Source organism: Chlorocebus sabaeus, chromosome 7 (assembly GCF_047675955.1).
Source record: "Chlorocebus sabaeus isolate Y175 chromosome 7, mChlSab1.0.hap1, whole genome shotgun sequence".
NCBI classification, from domain to species: domain Eukaryota; kingdom Metazoa; phylum Chordata; class Mammalia; order Primates; family Cercopithecidae; genus Chlorocebus; species Chlorocebus sabaeus.
The window spans coordinates 6800385-6824305 of record NC_132910.1 but is presented as its reverse complement, the minus strand read 5'-3'; positions in this window follow the sequence as shown (position 1 = coordinate 6824305).

Below are 23921 nucleotides of genomic sequence, written 5' to 3'. Positions count from 1 at the left end.
GTGATCTGCCTACCTCAGCCTCCCAAAGTTCTGGGATTACAGGTGTGAGCTACCACGCTTGGTGCCACAGCTATATTTTTAAAAATTCAAATTACGTTATGAGAATTCCCTGATTAAAAATTTCTAATTGTCTTTTAGTGCTTTTATAATAAAATTTAATCTCTTTGACCACAGCATGCAGGGTCTACATGTTTTGGCTGGTTGCCCAATTCACTGACCACATTTACTCTAACTCAACTCCTCCGGGCCCCCCTACCCCCAACCCTAACTTCTGTTCTTCAATCACATTGCCTTTTTTAAAATTCTTAAAACATGTCAGGCTTATTTCTACCTGAGAATGCTGTTTCTCCAGCCTGAAATGTTCTGGTTCCAGCTTTCTCATGACTGTATTCTTAGACACTCAGGTCTTAGCACAAATCTTCCCTTCATAATGAGGCCTTCGATGACCTCATAATTTAACCTAGACACTTTATCCCTGACCTCCCTGGAGACTGCTCTACCATTCTTTATCAACTAGCTTTATTTTCTTCATATGATTTATTATTAAGTGAGATTATTTACTTATTTTTTTCCTGCTTTGGTCTGTGTCTTGCGTTAGACTACAAACTCCATGACAGTAGTGAATAAATTTGTTTTATTTAACAATAAATATATTAAGACATAGCATGTGCCAAATAAATTTTATTGAATGAAGAAGTAAAACAAAAGCATTTCTTTAAACATTAAATTATCACATAGTTGAATTTATTTTTTTGAAAAAACGTGATTGTGATTTTGAAAAATGGACTATGTACATGAGATTTACTAGTTTGTTTGGTTTTGATGCCATGGTAGCTTAAAACGTAGTGTTTTTATTTGGGGGATTGTTCAATTTTTACTGCTTAGACAGTTCTTTTAGTCATACGTAGGATATGCTACACATCTTGATAAGATATTTAAAAATTAAACATCATGAATTTTTTACATAATTTCAAATATTTAAGTCTTTTAAAACAAGGTAGACTTACGTTTATCCAAAATGGTTGGCCAGTAAGATACTCCAGTTCATGGAAAATTTTGATTAATTGGGACTTATCATATACAATAGCTATTAATAAATAATTTCTGGAATTGGGTGAAAGAAATCAATTTCAAACTGCCTGTAGGTTAACTTGTTGTTTTGATGGCTCTAAATAAACTCTAGAATCTTGCTGAACATCATTAGGAATGATGTAGAATCACAGATATTGGTGCTATATAGGGTCTTGGCATCCTTCACATTCTTGAAGGATATCTTATTCCTACTTCTTACTTTCCATTAAGTAAAATATTACCACAGGTGTTGGGGGAGTGGTGGTGGTGTTGGCGAAGGGAGAAAGGGAACAATAAATCTCATGTTTCCTATCTTTGTAGTGAAAATGCTGCATTATCTTAACAAAACATCCTAGGAATAGAGGGAAATGATTCTTCATAGCAAAATTGTATCTCCTCTAGACGTCTTGATAGAAATTATTTAACTTCAGTCTCCCCTTCCCATGTCTGCTAGCTTCCAAAGCTGTAGTAGTCTACTGTGTAACGGGAAGAATGACATCCTGATGTGTCTAGCAAGCGTCTAAGTGGAAATGCTATGAGAGTTCTGACTTGTTTGTGTCATTAGTTAAATGTTAATCTCATAAATTATTGTATGTTTATAAATATCCTCTTAATATTATTCAAATAGTGTCACAGAAAACTTCACAAAATATGGTATGGTGTACTCTCTCATCTTATCGTTTTACAATTTAAGCAAGACTTGTTATCATTTTCTCATAAGTAAAAATGGAAGAAAGAAAAGCTCCAACCTCCAAGGCGATTTTGCATAAAAGTGTTTTATTCCTATAGGATATCACATTTACATGTAATATATCTCTACTGCATTGCATTCTTTTTAAAAATTTCAGTTTCCCATTGTGGCAAGAATTAGGTTGTTTGTTGAAGCAAAATGTTTCATTGTTATTATTCTTAAAATATCTACCTCTACCTGAATATTTAAGAACGGGCTTGGCCATGTAGCCTGATATTTGGCAGAAGTGAGAAAGAAGAAAACAGAGAGAGAGAGAGACAGAGAGAGACAGAGAGAGACAGAGACAGAGAGATGACAACAGAACCAAAAGTAAAGTCTTAAAAAACTTGATTCATGAGTGGTAAGATAGGAGAAGTTTGATGTTTTGAAAATTTTTTTTTTAAGTGTACTTTGTTTTCTTTTCTTAGGAAGTGAGTTGAAAGCAATTTCACCTACAATGAGCTATAATGCTCTACAGTTACGTAGGTATATGTCACCATAGAAGAAAGGACAAGACTTAGAAGAAACCTTTGCTAGAAGAAAGATGGAGGAAAGAACCTGTGCTGTTTGCCCCCTCCTAAAATTGTGGGAAGAAGAATTGGGCAGAAAGAAGGAAATATCCATTGAAGCATTTTTGTCGTAACACTTCTGCTCTGGGCAAAATTTCACTTTGCATTTGAAGATCTGTCAAGAGACCAGCTCTTATAGTCTCTTGGCAGTTTCTGGGGCACCTATGCATCAATCAGACGGAGCACAGATATAATGCCCCTAAACATCTTTTGGATTCCATGCAGTGTGAACCGACTCAGAAATTCCTCTCTCCTCCAAGAAAGGATGAAGCACTTGCAGAGTCTGAGATGGGAGGTAGCCAAAGGGAGCCATAGAGAGGTGGAGATAAATCTGCTGTGGAGGTCTGTAAGGAAAACCAGTTTTGCTTGGGGACAGGGAGGGGAAGAAAGAAAGAAAATCAGAGCCAGAACTTCAGTTGTCTATATGAGTAAAAATTGAGTATTTGGCTAGAGTTGAAGGTACACATGGGAGTGTTGGGAGGTTAGGGAACCACTTGTCCTGATCCAGCCAAGATTCATCCCACTTGTTAGCCAACTTCAGACTTCAATATTTGATGCCAGTGTCACACCCAGGTGACAAGAGGTATTATAGAAATCAGAATAGCCAGAGGGTGGCAAAAAATCTCATTCATGTAGACTTGATGTATATGCTTCCAACATATGAAGCTACTTAAGCTTCTACTTTTAATATATACTACATATGCCATATGGTAAAAGATCTCTAAGATCAAACATTTGGTAAAGAAAAAAATGTAACTGAGTTATCCATAGTAACTTGATACTATTATTAGATCAGACTAAGTTTATAAGATTGAACTCTATCTATCTATTCATCTAATTATTTTTTTATACTACTCCTACCCAGTGCCTTGATGTGATGGTTAATATTGTGTCAACTTGATTGGATTGAAGGATGTGAATTATTGTTCCTGGGTGTGTCTGTGAGGGTATTGCCAAAGGAGATTAACATTTGAGTCAGTAGACTGGGAGCAGCAGACCCACCCTCAATCTGGGCAGGCACCTTCTGATCAGCTGCCAGGATGGCTAGAATAAAACAAGCAGAACAAAGTGGAATGAGGAGACTGGCTGAGTCTTCCGGACTTCATCTTTCTTTTGTGCTGGATTCTTCCTGCGTTCATACATTGGACTCCAGGTTCTTCAGCTTTTGGATTCTTGGACTTGTACCAGTGGTTTGCCAGGGGCTTTCGGGCCTTTGGTCACAGACTGAAGGCCACACTGTCGGCTTCCCTACTTTTGAGGTTTTGGGACTCGGACTGCCTTCCTTGCTCTTCAGCTTGCAGCACCTATTGTGGAACTTCACCTTGTGATTGTGTGAGTCAATACTCCTTAATAAACTCCCCTTCGTATATACATCCAACTTATTAGTTCTGTCTCTCTAGAGAATCCTGACTAGTACACTTATCATCAATAAGAAAAGAAAATGAACAAAGATTGTCTTGATAATCCAAATGCTTCTTTTACAAATGTATTATAGTAAAGAGATTCATATTAATGGAGTGCTCCTAAACAACAATAACAAAAGAAATAACTTTATTTGTATTTTTGAAGATTTCTTCAAATTAACTTTAAAGTTACTGTATAAGGATACTTAGAATTAAAATCCAGTTTTTGGTCTGGCATGTAAGGAGCTTGGAAGTCTCTACTCTATTTTAACACATAAAAAGCTGAATAAACTGAAAAATTAGCAACTCTTCTTAGATCCAGAAGAGAAATGAGATCACAGGGCAAACCACTTCCCCAAGGTTGAAGAGACAACCAGAAAAAATACAGAAACAAAAACTATAACACTCTGATTTTAAAAAATCGAAGAAGAACTAAAGAAATAGAGATAAATTACATTTTTATGGGTAGAAAGATAATATTAAGAAGTCAGTTCTCCCAATTTGATCTGTAGATTCAATACAATTCTAGTCAAAATCCCAGAAATATGTATTGTGGATATCAACAAACTGATTCTAATGGGTCATTATATGGAGAAGCAAAACACCCAGAAGAGCCAACACAAAATCAAAAGAAAGAACAAAATCGGAGGACTAACGCTACTCATTTTCAAGACTTAGTACAAAGCTGCAGTAATCAAGATCATGTGATATTGACAAAAGAATAAGTACATTAGTGAACAGAATAGAGAGCTCAGAAATAGACCCATATAAACATAGTCAACTGATCTTTGATGAAGGAGCAAAGGCAATGCAATGGAACAAAATAGCCTTTTCAATAAATGGTGCTGAAACAAGTGGACATCCACATGCATACAATAATCAAGATGGAGACCTTACACCCTTCATAAAGTTAACTCAGAATGCAGCACAGATCTAAATGTAATATGTAAAACTATAAAACTCTTTGAAGATAACACAGTACAAAATCTATGTAACCTTGTGTATAGTGATAACTTTTTAGATAAAACACCAAAGGCACAATTTATGAAATAAAAAATTGATAAGCTGGAGTTCATCCAAATTGCAAATTTCTGTTTTGCAAAAGATATTGCCAAAAGAATGTAAAGATATGCCACAGACTGGGAGAAAATATTTGCAGGCATATCTGACAAAATAATGTTATCCAAAATATGCAAATAATTCTTAAAACTTAACAACAAGAAAGTAACCAGTTCAAAACCTAGGTCAAAGATCTTGGCAGACACCTCACCAAAGAAGATATACAGATGACAAATAAGCATATGAAAAGGTGTTCATAAAATTTGTCATCAGGTAAATGCAAATAATGAGATACCACTATGCATCTGTTAGAATGGTCATAATCCAGAACACTGCAACACTAAATGTTGGAGAACATGTAGGCCCACAGGAACTCTCATTCATTGCTTGTGGGAATGAAAAAATGGTACAGTCACTTTGGAACAGTTTAGTAGTTTCTTACAAAACTCAACATACTCTTCTCATACTTTCCAGGAATTGTGACCCTTGGTATCTACCCAAAGAAGCTGACATTTTATAGCCACACAAAAACCTGCATAGGAATGTTTACAGCAGCTGTACTCATAATTGTAAAAGCTTGTAAGGAACCAATATGTCCTTTAGTAGGTGAATAGATGAGTAAATAGTGGTACATGTAGTCAGCAGAATATTGTTCAGAACTAAAAAGAAATGATCTATCAAGCAATGAGAAGACATGGAGGAAACTTAAATGTATATTGTTAAGCAAAAGAAGCAAATCTGAAAGGGCTTTATACCATATTATTTGAATTACATATGACATTCGAGAAAAGGCCAAACTGTGGAGCCAGTAAAAGGATCCATTGTTGTCAGGGGTTGGGGCTAGTGATAGGAGATAAATAGGCAGAGTCCAGAGGATATTACGGCAGTGTAAATACTGTGTGATACTACTCTGGTGAATATATGTCATTACGTATTTATTCAAACACACAGAATGTACAAACCAACAGAGAATGTAAACTATAGACTTCGGGTGATAATAATGTGTCAATATAGATTCATCAGTTGTAACATGTGTAACTTTGGTGGAAGATGCAAGTAATGGGGAAGGCTATACATCTGTGGTGGCAGGTGGTATATAGGAAATATGTGTACCTTTCAATCAATTTTTCTGTGAAACTACAATTGCTCTAAAAATAAATATAATAAAATTGGTTTGAAAGTGTATTTTAAGAAGAGATAACTTAAAGAGATCAATTAAAATTCAATATAATCTGACAATTTAGCAACTCTTCATCTCTAATTTGTTTAATTTTTTTGATATTGGTTTACCTTTATAAGATTTATGGCAGAATAGGGAGTTATATTTGCTGTGTACTTTTATGATTATTTATTATAATCACAAGTTGAAATTATTCAGTCTTTTTATTCCACTTGCCTCTATTATCAAGGCACATAAAGTTATTGATTATTAAAAGATGCTTCCAAGAAGTACTCTTCCTGGATGTTTGAATGTAATTGAGTAAGCTTGTCCATTTATTAGTATACTCAGCAGTTTAAAAACCTGCAGTTTTGATTTTCTATCCCCTCCTTGCTTGGGCAATTCTTTCCTGTACAACATGCTGCAGTATTTGTGATTCTTTGCTGAGCACCGGAGCAACATGTTGCAATCCTGTTAATTTGAATATCTCCCTCACCTTACAGCTCAAATCATTCATCTGATGTTTTCAATTCAAATTGCCTTGGAAATTGGAATGCTGGTGTGCATATTTGACATCCACAGATACATGAATTAATGTATTTATCCAACAATTTAGTGTTTTCCTTTATCAAGTTATTTGCTACAGATGCTAATAGGGTAACTGTGAATTTTGTCCCTACGCACCTGGTATGAGTCCTAACATGTATATAAGCCACAGAGTAGTTCCCACAATAGGTGACAGGAGGATTCATCTATGCATAATGATGTGCTGGATGAATCTCATTCTTGCTTTAGGATGGCTAAGCATGCAATAGCCTGTGAGGATGAGGCAAAGAAAAGGTTAATTCTCAGAGGCTTATCTTTCTCTACACTAACTGATTAATAATGGAATTCATTAGAATTATTTTGCTTATGAATATATAAAATTTAAATTTTATATTTCTTTTAGGTTATAATTTGAGAATGAAACTATAGGTGACACAGGGAGACCTATTCCACACAAATGTACATTAAATTTAAATTTAGTCATCTCTATTTATTGACTTTTACTAAATGCAGATCAGTTTTTCAAATGCTTGAGAGATGAGAGCAATGGAGAAAAAGGACAATGGAGAAAAAGGAGGAGAAAGGAAGAGAGTCTGTAAAAAAATGCTACCTGTATGTGCTACAATGAATTCTTAATAATTCTTATGAAGCCATATTATCAATGTAAATTGAACACAGCCCGGGGATGAACTTGGTATGACTTTCAATTGTGTGAAGGTATTAGATTCACTGATAAAGTAAACATTTATTCAGCACCCACTGTGTTCCAAACCTATAAAAAATGTCGGAAATAAAAGTGAATGCAGCCAGGTACGGTGGCTCATACCCGTAATCCCAGAACTTTTGGAGGACGAGCTGGGCAGATCACTTGAAGTCAGGAATTTAAGAACAGCCTGGCCAATATGGTGAAGCCCTGTCTCTACTGAAAATACAAAAATTAGCTGGGCATAGTGGCGGATGCCTGTAATCCCAGCTACTCAGGAGACTGAGGCAGGAGAATCGCTTGAATCCAGGAAGCAGAGGTTGCAGTGAACCAATATTGCGCCACTGCCCTCCAGCCTGGGCGGCAGAGCCAGATTCTGTCTCAAAAAAAAAAAGTGAATAAGACAAAGACACCAGCTTCAGTGAACTACAGGAGAAGAGAGGGCAGGGAGGAGACTCATAATAATGCTTACTAAGTATCAGGTATTGTTCTTAGAGGTCTGTCTGAATTAACTCATTTGACTCTCACTCTTATAAAACATATATGTATCTGTGGGAAAGATACTTTAGTCCAGCTTCACAGATGAGGAAACTCTGGCACTGAACACTGATATTAACTTGTCCAAGTTCATGCAGTTATTCTATTAACCAGGAGAGATGAAGTCATGTGTCTATACCAAAGAAATCATAAGAACATAGAAAAAAGGCCTATTATGTCTTTTCTTGCTCAAGTCGTAGTCCTATATGGCTTGAGAATTCCTCCTTCAAGAGGTCACTCAGAGATAAAGGTTGCTTCCACATTGTAGCTACAAAACTGTAACTAAAACACTGGAAATACCTAGTTTTCAAGGTCATCATGGAGGGTTAGGGAGGGTAAGGGGATTGATCACGGGAATTACGAACAGTCCTGGAAATGATGAACACTGCTTCCTTCATATCCATTGGCTACATCAGTCATGTGGTTCCAACTTAGTATAAAGCAATCTGGGAAATGTGGTTCTTCTATATGCTTTTAAGACAAAATGAACTGGTGAACTTCTGACAAATTTGTGTCACAGTTAATGAGTGGCACAGTTAAGATTTGAACCTAGACAGTCTTACAGCAGTCAGTCACTCTCTTAACCATTAAGTGCTTCCTATAAAGAAATATTTACAATGTAATGTGGCAAATGAAACTAAGCAGAAAAATGAACATTGGCGAGCTAAAGGAGAGCAATTTGTAGTGAATGAGTCCTCATCAAAATCACATGTAACATAATAAAGTTTGGTATTTGTCCTTCTGAATAAACAAGGTGATGTGTCAGCACTGTACTCTGTCCTCATGCTGTATTTCTTTGTCAAGAAAAATGTACTCTATGGTTCAGTCTTATTGTGTAGTTTTATTATACTGTTATATATTTTACCTAAAAAAGGGATAAACTCTGTGTGCTTTTCACTCTTGTGTTAAAACTAAAATAGAATTTACACATACAATATAAGCATATATGTGAACCCAATAAAATTCAAATCGACATGAATTTAATATGACAGATAAAATTATTTTGTTGAAACTAAATTGCAATTCCCATTGTGACTCTGATTTTGATTGCTATATTGCAATTCCTTTGATTTTGGCATGACTCATCTGCTGGTCGCCCTTGTTGGCTTCAACTTTCCTACCATAGTTTTCTATTTGAATAAGTAGGAAACATTTGTTTATGTAGCACTTTCTCGTATCATTTAGCCTTCACTTGGGTTGGTGCAAGATATAGTATTTACATGTTAAGTTGGACTCTGTCTTACATTAATTTGCCTTTGCCTTCTAAAGTGGAATTACCTGGAGGCAATTCGATTGTAAGTATAAATGCAAACTGTATAAATGGGGATTAAAGTATAAATGGGGATTAAAATTGTCTAAGAGAACTCACACATGTAAAGGCTATCTTTTTAGTATGGAACCCATGAGTTTCTAAAAATACTGAGAGACAATACATAAGACCTGCAACACAAACAAGGGGTAGGATTTTTAAAACTAGGGAAATAGCTTCATTTTTTGTTTTAAAGAAATAATAGGTGTCTCTAAAGAAGAGTGGGAGCTGGGTTCTATTATTTGACCCATGTAGGCTATGTATAATCTTAGCCAGCCTGGATTCAATTCTTCATTTCCATGCCCTGGCACTTTATTGCAACTGATATGTAATCTTTGTGCATTTTCCACATCAAATATTTTCTGTAATGTTATGTAAAAGTGAAAAAATGGTTTTGTCAAGTAGCCATCGTTAAATTTATAAGTTACAAGCAATGCTAAAACCAGAAATTTAGATGGACACCTGGAATCATGGAAATCTTAAGTTTAATAAATGTCATGGTTTTTTTTTTTTTTTTTTTTTTTTTTTTTTGAGATGGAGTTTTGCTCTTGTTGCCCAGGCTGGAGTGCAATGGCACAATCTCGGCTCACAGCAGCTCCGCCTCCTGGGTTCAAGCAATTCTCCTGCCTCAGCCTCCCAAGTAGCTGGGATTACAGGCATATGCCACTGTGTCCGGCTAATTTTCTCTTTTCAGTAGAGACGAGGTTTTTCCATGTTGGTCAGGCTGGTCTCGAATTCCCGTCCTTAGGTGATCTGCCTGCCTCGGCCTCCCATAGTGCTGGGATTTCAGGCATGAGCCATCACGCCTGGCCTCAAGTAATGGGTCGTGTATTTGTAGAGATTCAAATTTTTTGACAGCAAAGTAATATATTACTCAATGAAACCATAATTCAAACCCAGATAAAAATCAAAAACAAGCATTTTTACTTTACCCTTTTCTTTCCCCAGTTTTTCCTACTTTTCCACTTTTTTAAAATACTTCTCCCCCTTCCTTTTCTGTTTCACTCCTCACTCTCTCTTCATTTGGTTTATCATTAAATGAGGATTATGAAATAGATACTATTTGTCGGGTATTATGCTAAACACAGAAGATTCACAGATGCATAAGGGGCAGTCTTGAATTTCAAGGAGATTTCGGTGTAGTAGGAAATAGAAACACAATTAATAAAGTATTTAGGTGATGGACTGAGTGGTTAACACCTAGGAAAGGAAGGTACAGTTGAACTGAAGCGGAGGGGCCAAAAATGTGTCAAGGGAAGTTTTGAGGTTAGTTGAGGGTCAAGAGGGACTTCTAAGAGTAATCTTCTAGACTGAATCTTTAAGGACACATAGGCTACTCAGGTGGTCATTTAGACCCGGGGTAGAATGCATTACAGCACCCATGACATATTTAAAAACTCTCTGTACACATAGGGAGGGATTATCCCTGAAACAGATACCTGATCATTTCTATTGAGCCTATTATTAAGGGTATTACATTTTCATGTCAATTAGAAACACCTGAAGTGTTAAATAAACAGGGTGGTATCTAGACCCTTTCCCCAAAGAAACTAATTAGATCTGTAGCAGGACTGAGTAATCAGTGTTAAATCATTATTGTTTAAGCAGGTGATCCAGAGTCTATAGGTTTACAAACTCCACCACATTTGGCTTGCAAATATAATGATAGGTTTGCAGTTGTGTTTGGGTATAGGGGTTACTTTTTTTTTTTAATAAAAAAGTAAGAAGAATTGTTGAAAGTACACTGGGTAGAGGTGACGGAAGCACATTTATGAAGATATAACCAGAAAAGAGAATCTCTGAGAGTATTAGAAGTAAGGTGCTTCCTGAGGTGAAATGGGTAGTAAAATATTGTGAAAGCTGCAGTAGTGTAAGGGATGAAGAATGTATAAGTGTCGCAATTTATAATGGTTGATTTGTTTTTGCTTTGTTTTAATAAAAAATCTCTTTTGCTTCACAAAAGCTTTAGTAAAGTTGGCTGCATAAACATGGTTAGCTGTATGTAACTTATGTTTTTAAGACATTAAGAAAGACATTTCTAGTCATGTGCTAGAGCCAAGCTGTACCAGTATGGAAGATACAATTTCTAAAATTACAGGGATTTTGTGAGGTAGCTGCTAAACATAACCATCATTAAAAATTAACATATAAACTTACATATAAAAATTAACATGTAAACTTACAAACAAATGTATTAACAACAGTTAATACATACTGAAAACATATCACTACCTAATTATTTTACTACAATGTACTATTATCTTTGCTTTTGAGGCTATTGATACCTATTTTATCTGAGAATGCATATACATATGTATATACATTTATATCTGAGTAATCTGAGTATGAGTATACTCAGACACAATAGATATTAATAACCTGAAAAGTAAAGATATATATGCAGTGGTATACTACTGCATGTCTCTTCTCAAGTTTTCATACAGAGACCTCTCATTGGTATCTTGAAATTGTCATGATGGGAGAATTTGCAACATGAAAATTATCAAGCATTGTAGAGAAAGACTCAATATTTTTCTTGTTTTCTTTTGAAAGCTGGTTCTTACTCACTGACTTAGTGGACTACTTTTTTGTCTCTCCTCCCTCCCCACCCTTCCTTTTCCTTTTGTCTTCCTTCTTCCCTCCCTTTCTTCCTCTGTCCTTCCATTCTTTCTTTTTTTCCATTTTATCCATCTGGTATTCATTTTCCTTTCATAGGGCTGTGGCTTTGGAGAAACACCTACTTGTATTAACAACCTGTCTACTTTGTATGACATGATTCAGTGGAATATATAGAATTTAGAGTAAATCAGTCTAAACACATTCTATTCTCAGCCATAGCTGATTCTGAGAAATGCACTTGAATCAAGTCAGGCTAGTGACAGATAAAATTTTACACTTGATCTTAGCCAAAAGACTGAGAAACTATAGATAAAATTTTAGTTGCAACCCCAAGATTTTTGTTTGAAAGGCACAGGAAACAGTCTATTACTTTTCCTTTGGACATTCATTACCAGGATAGTAGCCTGCGGATTCCTGGCAGTAACATAGTGGCTAGGAAGGAAGATGGCTTAAGGGTGAAGTCAGGACCAAAAAAGAACTAAGCATACAAGATAATAAAGTGGATGTTGGTCGTATCATCTGAGCCCTAGATTAAGCTATGTCTGGATTATTCACTTCCTTGAGCAAACACATTACTTTTCTTCATTAAGTATGTTTGGGGGTCTTTCCCACATTAGCTATATAAAACCTTCCAATTACAGCAGATTAAACCTTATATCTTGTATAAAATAGTGCAAAACAGAGATCATTCCTATGGGCTGGTGAGATAATCCATGAACTGGAGAAGCAAGTGTCCAGGCAGAACCTGTGGAGACAGCAAAGACTCACCAAGAAAAGAGAAATTGAGTTCTCAGACTTGGCTACTGGTGATGGTTACATTATTCACTATGTTTAACTTTACTATCTATTAGTATTTGATCTTTAAATAGTAATTACTTTTATTCTATTCTTATGCAGTTTTACAATCTGCATTTCTTGGTTTTATGTATTTTACCTGAAGGATTAGTTAAAATAAATATTTCATGAGGTCAAAGACTGTATTTTTGTTTTGTTTTTAACCTCACATCACCCCATCCTTTGAAATATTGTGTGCTTGATAAATGTCATTAACTGAATAGCTATTTTGTTGCATCTTAGGCAGAGATCTTAGTATCAAAAATTTTCTGTTTTTCCATTATTTATTGTATGACTCTTGAAAATTATATATATCCTAAAGTGCTTTTGTGAAAAAAAGGATAATAAATTGGGCAATTAGATCAATAACCTCTATCTGCAGTAACTTATAAATAAGAAGATTAGGGGAAGTGATAGAAGATGAATTTTCTTGTTAAGAAGTTCATGCATTAAGTAGAACTTAAAATAGTTTGATCCTAGGGTGATCATACATTCTCTTTGCCTCTTATGCTGGCAAATTATTAATAGCACTCTTTTTAATTCTCAACAATGTCCCAGTTTGCATGATAAATTACATTGCCCAGTAGTTATTAAAATATTTCTCAAACCTGAATATAATCTGAATTATCAGGAGACAGATTTTTTTAAAATATAAAGTATTTCCCACATGTAAAAGAAAGAAAATAATAGAAGCCTGTATGCCCACAATCAAAATTGGACAAATGTTAACATTTTGCCATTTTTCTTTAACTCTTTTCTTGTAAAAGCAAGACAATATTACAATTAGCATTAATAAATCTACTATCCCAATCTTGTCATCTTCCCTTTCTCCCCAGAGGTAATCATTACAATGTCAGTAAATGATCCTGCCTATGCATTCATTTATATTTTGATTGTGTGTGTATTAAAAACTTAGATGGAGTAATTTGCACAGTTTAATACTGTTTATATAAAAGTTACTTAAAAAAAGCAGCAATATATATTTTTATGAAGGCATTTAAAAAATATGAATTACTGAACATGTCTCCTATGCATCAGCTTAGATTGTTTTGGATTTGGAACCAGGAATATATATTGTGTCCCAGATGATTTTGATATGTAGAAAGCTTTGGGAAATTTGATTATTGTCAGATCCCAAACCAATTTACAACGTTTAATTAGATTTATAATATCCAGTTTGATGGGCTAGAGATTCAATATTGAGTATAGGCAATAAACATCCCAGGATGAAATCTGATAAACTAAACAGATCAACTTTTCAGTGATCTTTAAAATACAGCCTGTTACATTTTTCTCTTATAATATTAGTATATTAGTTTCTCATGGGTTTTCAAGGGTGAGAAGTATAGAATTTCCACCCGTTATATCAATTCCCAAATTGAAGTAGGCCAATTAAGCTGTGAAGCGGGACAATTAAACTGTGTGGTCATGGACATAAGGCAATATACTAAAAATTACATATAGGAAACATTTATGTGAATAAAAGATAATGCTAATGCATTATTGAGTTTCAGGAAAAGCTAAAAACATTTTGGAAAACATTAATGGATTCAGAGACTAGATGCTGAGAATATGCTCTTAATGTATTGAATTAAGAAAGAATAATATAGAAGGCAACAATGAACTTTCAGAATAGAAACTATTAAAGAAGAATAAAGGTATAGGCCTAAGTAAATTGCTGATTCCTCATATGTACTGAAAAGTATCTAATTTCAAGCACTTTACTAAACTTATTGAAATTCTTAGAGTATTATATATTTGACTTCCTTAATCATTGAATGTTTTGTCTCTTTTAACTAAAACCAACTGACCTGGTATGGTCTGATTACATGAGTGTTTATGCAATTGTCCTTGAGTCCTAAAGCAAATTGTGATTCATTTCATACAATGGTACTAATGATAGAAAACAACTTAGAAAATAAACTTTGAGACTTCTGGAAAGTTTCAAGTGACATATCCTAAATATTTACATGTATATTTACATGAGACTTCATTGACAGATTCTCACCACCAAACTTCGTCAATCAAGCATCATTTGGAGTGAATTGGAAAGATAGGGACACATTCTCAAAATATCTTCAAAAGATTTAATGATTTCACTCTATGTTTCTAAAAGTTACGGTGACTTTGGCACCTCATCATTTTACTTGTCTTTTGGAGTCTCAAGATAATAGAAAGGGAATAATGAAAAGGATAGAATAATTTGGGAAGAAATTGTGGTTTGCAACTAAGCTATCAAATAAATCACCCTCTAAAGGAGACAACAATAGAGAAGATTTTGGCTCTAGCCATTGGATAAAGATAAGCATTCAAAATGAGACAATGAAGGCTAGGGTAGATAATGGCTTATCCAGCAGAACGATGTTTCCAATTAATGTTAATAGAAGCATATAGAATTTCACAATACTGCTGCTAGTCATTCTTAGAATTTTGTTAACATCTCTATGCCTATCCTTTATTCAACACTTTAAATAAAAAAGTGGGGAAAAATTGAATCAATGCTTCTTTATCGAAGGTAAAGGAGATTTTAATGGAGAATCACATTTTTAAAAAATGTTTTAGAAAAAAGTAAGGCGTTTTTACATCGTTCTTTATTACACAGGTAATTCTTACATAAGTTTTGACCCCATTAATCTGCTAATTAAATATCACAAGTGTCTGAATCTGTGGGAAACATTGGGCATCTAGAAGTGAAAAGGCAGATACGGTTACTGCAAATTATGGTACTCCATGGTAAATGCAATGTAGGGAGATTACAAGGTGCTATGAGAACATGTATGAAAGTTACTTAACGCAGGCTTAATGGTTAAGAAATGCCTTCCAGTGAGGGAGAACTAAATCAAGAACAGAAAGAAAGGTGGAGGTTAAGCTAAAAGGGTAGGGGCTGGGGGTTAAAGTTTCTGATAAAATTAACGGCATGTGCAAAAACCTGTAATAAGGATAATATGCTTAAATCATTAAAAGAAGTTAGCTTTGACAGAATCCTAAGAGGAACAGGGAATGAGTGATGAGAAACACAGCTGACAAGTGATGCAATGATACTTGAATTTGGTTATAGAAACTGGATAGTTACTGAAGGCTAGATGTGATCATCCTTGGGTTTTAGAGAATTTGCTTTAGTTCATTGTGGAGAATGGATTAGAGGAAGGCACAAACAGAGGCAAGGAGAGCTTTTGGTAGTCCACGTGACTCTAGAAAAGGGCAGAGGCCAATAAGAAAAATAGGTGGATTTGACAGATTTTGGGGGTGGTACTGACAGAACTTGGTGATTAATTGAATGGAGTTGATGATAAGGGAATAAGAAGAAATAAGAGTAACATCCAAGGTGAATTTTGCTGTTGGTAAGTGGGACTAGCGTATTGTAGTGCCCCTGAATGAGGTGGGAATTACTGGGACACAGATATGGAAGAAGATAAAAGTTGTGTATAAGGAACATGTTTACAATAGGATTTGTAGTTAGTTGTATGTAACCATCTGATGTTCACGGGGGTTCCTTGGGCCAAGTTTATGTTTTTGAGAGTCATTAAAGTTTAGATATTAATTGGAATCATAGGGGTGAATGAGGTGTCTTACTGTATAGAAAGAAAAGAGATAAAGACACAGTATAGGATTTTCTGGAGGAAAAACACTGAACAGAAAAGCATACTTCAAAAGAGGAAAAGCCAGGGATGTGGAATGAAAAGAAAATGGAAAATTCAGGGAGAATTAGGACAAGTATGGAAGTCTGCTTGATATGAGATGAGTCTTTCATAGAATGCAACAGATAAGAGGGCAGGGTTAGTTATACATGGGAGAAGAGCAGAGTTGCTTCACTAAATCATTTTGTATCTAAGACACTAAGACAGAACAGGAAGCATGTTGAGATTACCTGACTTCAGATTATAAAAGGAGTAATTTCAGTTGTTATCTGGTAGGTACATTTGCTGTTCTGATCTCCCACAGATACTATGTTTTGAGAAACTATATAAAATTTTGAAAAACACTAGATCTGGAATTCTGATATAACACAATCAATTTCATGACTCCATTGAAGTGGTTTCAACGTTTAATAGTCAAAGTCTATAGAGTTTTTGCCTTTTTAAAATGACAGAACACTATAGCAAAGCAGTGAAGTATCAGATTTCAGAGATTTGGTCAGTCTTATCAATGTATAAATATAATGGGTTGGATGTTTTTATAAGAACTATTACCACTAAGACTTTTATATTTTTCTTCTTATCTGTCTGTAATGATGTAAAGCAAGAATTGGGATTTTTGCTCTTTAAGCATTCTTGCTAAAATTTTGTAAAATGTGTGAATTTTAAAATCATCATTCTTCAGTGTCACATATTTTTTACAACCTAATAATAATCATCACCCAAGAATCCTTTTGTTGTTGTTGTTTTGCCATTTTTGAGAATCTGAGGAGGAATAACACTGCTAGAAAATATGTTGGGTCTTAAGTTTTCCAATGAAAGCTCTAGTTCTTAAAATATATTACGCTTGAAGATGAGATCTGCTTCAACATATAAAAAAGCAATGTTCTCCAATACTTTTAAAATCAGAGTTCACACTTTGATCATACATTTCCACTTTATCTTTTGAAATGTTCAATGTAACTGGCAAAGGCTGCCGCATCACAGCCTAAAATCAGAGGACTTATTATTTCTATAATCTAGGAATTAGGTATGGAGTTTTCATTTCTTATAAGTGCATAATAAGGGGATAACACTTGCATTTTCAGTTTAGTTGGCACAGCAGCAAGTAGTAGAACTGGCCTGTGAAAGTAATGATATTCTGACAAATATTTTCACTTAAAATTAACGTTTTGTTTTGCTCTTTAGAATAGACTGTACTTTTAGTTCTTTCAATATATTAAAATTTAAAAATTCTCTACTGCTCCTTGCAAGAAGCATGAATGGATTATATAAAAGAGTATCTACTCATATTTAGAGACAAAAAAAATCATTGTACTTTTTTTCTTAATATATAAATTAGGGCAGACACCCACTCTAGCTAAGCAAAGCAAAAATTAAACTGAAAATTTTCAGTGGCTTATTTTTTTTCTTATGTAAAGTCTGATAAAAATCAGGCAGCCTTTTTTGACCTTAGGCTACAACATGTAGAACATGGTACTTAGGAATGCTGCAATAAGAAGAGGAACACTGGTGGTGAACTGTGTTGGCCAGAACAAATTGAATAGCTGGAACCTAACTATGAAAAAGGCTGAGGAAAGCAGAACACACAAAATACTAAGTACTAATTGCTTCTGCCACACTATGCACTTTATAAAACTGGAAGGTTAGTGAAAAAACCCGGATTTGAGAAAGCCTGCAACCAGGAAGATCGGGAGAAAGAAGGCTCTTAGGGAAAGAACTAAGTCTTGGAGACTTTCTGTGTTCATCTTCTACTCTTCCTTGTTTGGATACTTTGCTTATATGGTTTGTTGCAGTTCTTCAGTTGTGTTTTTCTAATTAATTTGTAGAAGCTGTTTATATATTCTGGATGTAAGTCCTTCAAAAATTATGTTTTGCTTTGCAAATATTGTCTTCCATCCAACAGACGTCTCTTCACTCTGTTGATTGCTTCCTTTGCTCTGCAGTTTTTCAGGCTGATGCAATCTCATTTGTCTATATATGCTTTTGTTTTCTCGTTTTGGAGATAATATTCATAACTTCTTTGGAAGGCTTATGTTAAGAAGGTTTCTTCCTATGTTTTCTTCTAGAAATTCCAGTGTTTCAGGTCTTAGATTTAAGTTTATTATTCATTTTGAGTTGATTTTAGTATATCGGGTGAGATAAAGATCCAATTTTATACTTTTCATGTGGATATACAGTATTCCCAATATCGTGTGTTGAAGATGCTGTCCTTTCTCCATTATGTGCAAGGGGCTATTATTCAAAATATTTAAGAAACTCAAGCAACTCAATAGCAAGAAAACAAATAACCTAATAAATAAATGAGCAATGAGTCTGAATAGACATTTTTCAAAAGAAAGCATATAAATGGCCAATGGATACATGAAAAAAAAATGCTCAACATCCCTAATCATCAGGGAAATACAAATACAAATCATGAGATATCACCTTACTACACTTGTTAGGATGGGGAAAAGGACAAGAGATCATCAGTGTTGGTGAGGATGTAGGAAAAAGGGAACTCTTGTGCACTTTGGCTGGAATATAAATTACTACAGTCATTATGAAAAATGGTGTAGAGATTCCTCAAACAATTAAAAATAGAACTACTCTATGATCCAGCAATCTCACTTCTGGGTATATATCCAGAGGAAATTAAACCTGTGTATCAAAGAGATATCTGCACTCCTATATCCATTACAGCATTATCGAATAACCAAGATATAGATGCAACCTAAGGACAGATAAATAAAGAAAATTTGATGTGTATACTCAATGGAATCTTATTTGGCATTAAAAAAAGAAAAAAATGTCTGTCATTTGTGACAACATGAATGAACCTGAGGACATGATGCAAGTGAAATAAGCCAGACACAGAAAGACAAATACTGTATGGTCTCACTTATATGTGGAAACTAAAAATGTTGTACTCATCAAAGTAGAGAGTAGAATGGTGGTTACCAGGGACTGAGGGTGAGGAATGGAGAGTTGTTGGTCCAAGGGAACAAACTTTCAGTTAGAAGGAATAAGTTTATAATAATACAGTTAATAACATACGGTTCATAATAATATATTGTATATTGGAGACTATATTAGTCCTGCTGCTGCTAAGGACAAGACTGGGCAATTTACAAAGAAAAGAGGTTTAATTGGACTTAAGAGTTCCACGTGGCTGAGGAAACCTCACAATCATGGCAGAAGGCAAGGAGGAGCAAGTCACTTCTTATGTGGATGGCAGCAGGCAAACAGAGAGCTTGTGCGAAAAAACTCCTATTTTTAAAACCACCAGATCTCGTGAGAACCATTCACTACTGTGAGAACAGCATGGGAAAGCCTCCCCGCCCCATGATTCAGTCGTCTCCCACCGGGTCCCTGCCACAACACGTCGGAATTATGATAGCTACAAGATAATATTTGGATGGGGACACAGAGTCAAATCATATCAGAGGCCACACAGTTAATACTAATAAATTGTGTATTTGAAAATACCTAACAAAATAGATTTTAAATGTCACGTCAAAAAGATAAGTATGTAAGGTGATGAATATGTTACTTTTATTTAATTGTTCCACATTGTGTATATATATCAAAACATCACATCATACCACAGAAACGATATATTTTTTGTCAGTGAAAAATAAACAAGTAGCTTTTAAAATTAAAAAGAAAATGTTGCACATATACATGTGTACCCTATGATTTGATATTACATTAACTCAATTATTTATTTGAAGAACTGACATTCTAAATTATAATGTAGAAAAATTTACCCTTCCCCCATGCTTATAGATAAGTGTTTTCTGTAACTTGTTTAGAAGTTTTTTCTCTCTCTCTCTCTCTCAAACACACACACACACACGCGCACGTGCACACACACAGACACACACACACACACAGAAATTCTGTTGGGATTATTGAGAAAAATTGAATCTTCAGAACTTAAATTGAAATGGACATCTTTAAAAAATTAAATCTACCAACACATGGACATAGTATTTGCCACTCTTTTAGAGTTTTAAAAATTTCTGTCAATAAAGTTTAACAGTTTTTCAGTAAAGGTCTCATACATCTTATGCTACATATGTTTCAAGATACTTGGCATATTATATAATTTAAATATTTTCATAACTACTTTTTGCTGTTATACAGAAACACAATTGATTTTTATATTCTGTTAAATTTCCTAAATCTTCTTAATAATACTAATGTTTTATCTGAATCTTTTTTAGATTTTCAATACGCACAATCATTTTATTTGTGAACAGTGAAATTCACTTCTTCTCCTTTTTCTAACTCAGTAACTTTATTTTTTTTTCTATTTTTTTTTTTTTTACTGCTTAGGAACTTAAAAACTAAGTTAAATAGAAGTGGCAATAAAGATTACAGTTTTCTTGATCTCAAAAGAAATAGTAATTTTAAAAATCATAGTATGTTATATTTTCTATAGAGTTTTATTTTCATGGAGATATACCAGTTTAAGAAAAGCTTCTTCTACTCTAGTTTGCTAAGATTTGGATTTTATCAAATATTTCTTCATGTATTGAGATATTCACACCAATTTTTTTAAACCATTAATGAAGAAAAATGCAGTATTGAAGGAACCGCATATTCCTGAAATAGACTTGAACTTGACTGTCATGTATTATCATTTTTTATACTATTTTATATACATATACACATATATACATTTTAAATTTGCAAATATTTTGTTTAGAATTTTTGCATTGGGACTAAGGTTGGCCTTTACTGTTGTTTTTCTTTTACTTTTCTCATCCCTATTTTATTTTTATTCAAGCTTCAGAAAATGCATGAAATGATTTTCATTCTATTTATTTTTCTTAGATGTTTAGTTAAATATATCAGAGACATATTCTCCATAGAAGTTTTTCAATTACAGATCCATTGTCTTCAGTAAATAACGTCAGGTTTTCTATATCTGTTAGTTTTGGTAAGTTATAATTTTCTAGGAATGTGCTTGATATATATGCACTTTGAAATACATTTAGTTATAAAGTTGATTATAATTTCCTTATTAGCTTTTTAATGACTAAAGGATCTATACTGATGGCTTTTCCAAGCCCAGTGGTGGGTGCTTTAATGATCACTCTTTCTCTTGTCTGTCAGCCTCAGCGGAGTTTGTCAATTTACATTTGATTTTTTTCCTTGTTTTTCAAATGAGTTACTTTGGCTTTAAGGACTTAAGATATATTTGTTTTTAATTGTATTATTTTCTCAATAATATTATTAATAGCTATTAATATTATTACTTTTCTGTTGGTTTTCTATCTTCTTTTTTCTAATTTTATGAAATGGATGCTTAACTCACTATTTCCCAGTCTTTCTAACTATACAGGTAAAGTTATGAGTTTTATGCACTACTTTTGATATGTGTTGCTTTCACTTTCCATAATCTTCAAACATTTAGGAATTGTCTAGTTATATTTTTGTTATTGATTGTTAACATAAATTCATTATGCTCAGAAAAGAAAGAGTGTATTTTAACACTTTGAAATTTTTTTAGAATTGACTTTATAGCCCAATATATAGTCAGCTTTAGAAAATGGTTTTATGTGTGCTTGCAAGGCAACTATATTCTGCAATTGTTTATTATCATGTTCAAATATTCAGTTTTTCCCCAGTTCCTTTGTGACTTACTAGAGAGGAATATTAAGAGCTTCCACTCTATGAATTTTTCCAATTATCATTTTATCTCTGTTAATATTTTCTTTTTTAATATTCAAGGCCAATTGTTAGATATTAAAAAATTGAAATGTTTATCTAGTCTTGGTGAATTACACTATTATTATTAAGTGACCCACTTCATTTCTAATGTTTTTGACTTAATGTTGACTTTTACCTACATTAATATATCTAGTTCAACTTTCTATTACTTTTTGTACAAAAAATGTTTCCCTAGCATTTAATTTAAATATCTATATCATTTGTGTTTTTATTTTTAATATTTAAATATTTCCTCTGTAAACATGTTATAAAATTTAATGCAATCTGACAATAAAAATACTAGAACGTTAATTTCTTATATTAAATATAATTTGTTATACTAGACTTTATAGTTTGGCTTTACAATATGTTTCTCTTTGTTCTGCCTGTTCTGTTTCTTATCTCTAGTCTTCTTCTGTTTTGAAATTATTGCATTTTTTCTCTGGCTAGGTTATTTTGAAGTTAAACAATCTAATTCTCTTTAGTTGTTAAGATATTACCACACACTTTTCTGACTTAAGCTAGTCAGTTATTTTACCCTCCTCCCAGATAACATAAGGACTTTAGAACACATTAACTTCCATTAAACCATTCCAAACATGATTGTAGTCTATTTTCTCTGCGTTTTTCTGTCTTTGGTATTTTGTGATATTTGGGGCTGTAATGGTAAATTTGCCAATTTAAAAAAAATTTCAAAATGTCTTCATTTTACCTTCATCCTTGAAAAGTATCTTCTCCAGTTATAGTTCAGGTTGCAATTATTTTCTTTCAGTTCTTTGAAGATATCATTTTATTACCTTTAGCTTCCATCCTTGTTCTTGATACGTCAGCTAGAAATGTAACTGCTCTTTTTTGAAACTAATCTTTTTTCTTAATGCTATAGTGCGAATATTTCCACCCATTTAAAATTCTTATGCTGAAGTCTGATCTCTAATGTGATGGTATTAAGAGGTACGGCCTCTGGGAGGTTGTGGGGTTATGAATAACCCTCAGAAACGGAATTAGTGTCCTTATAAAAGAGGCTCAAGAGAGCTCATTTGCCTCTTCCATAATGTTAGGTTATAGTGAGAAGTCACTATCTACGAGTGCGGAAATGGGCCCTCATCAGACCCTGAAATTGCCCGTGCTTTAATCTGGGACTTCCCAAACTCAAGAACCATGAGAAATACTTTCTTGTTGTTCATAATCTATCCAGTTTATTGAATTTTGTTACAGCAGCCTGAATTGGCTAAAATATTTTAATTGCTTTTTAACATTTTTGTCTTTGCCTTTTCTTTTTCTGTACTTTTACTGTGATATGATAGATGTAGATTTCATTTACTTACTTGAGAAACAATACTTTTCACCCATAATCTCATAAAATATTTCATTACCACATTTAGGATTCCAAGATTATGTTTACCATAACTTCTCTCCTTATTCTGTGTGTTTCTCTCCTGTATTTTCTAATTTTTTTGTCTCTCTTCTTCTTTGTAGTTAATTTCTTCATTTTCCCCGTAAATTTGCTGTGTTCTCTTGATTGTTTCACTCTTTTGATAGCAGTGTTTATTAATTGTAGAAATTCTATTTGATTCTTTTTTCTAAGCTTTCCAATCACTTTGTATAATTTTAATTCCCCTGCTTAAATTTTCAAGCCTGAGATTCATTTTTTATTTCTAAATTTAAAAAGCATACCTGTTTTATTTTCTAGTTGTAGGTAACGCCAGTGTCTATATTCCTGTATCTCTATGTTTATATCTTTTCACCTCCATCCTTCTGCTTATTTGAAAAATTACTTGCTGTAATTATTTAATGATAGGATATTATTATCTTCCTTCAGAGGTTATGCTTGACACATGGGGACACTAGCAATTCAGTTACTCCTTAATTAAATTAAATTTAATTAATTAATTAATTTATTTATTTATTTATTTATTTTGAGACAAAGTTTTGCTCTTGTTGCTCAGCTGAAGTACAATAGCATGATCTTGGCTCACTGCAACCTCTGCCTTCCGGGTTCAAGTGATTCTACTGCCTCAGCCTCCAGAGTAGCTGGGATTACAGT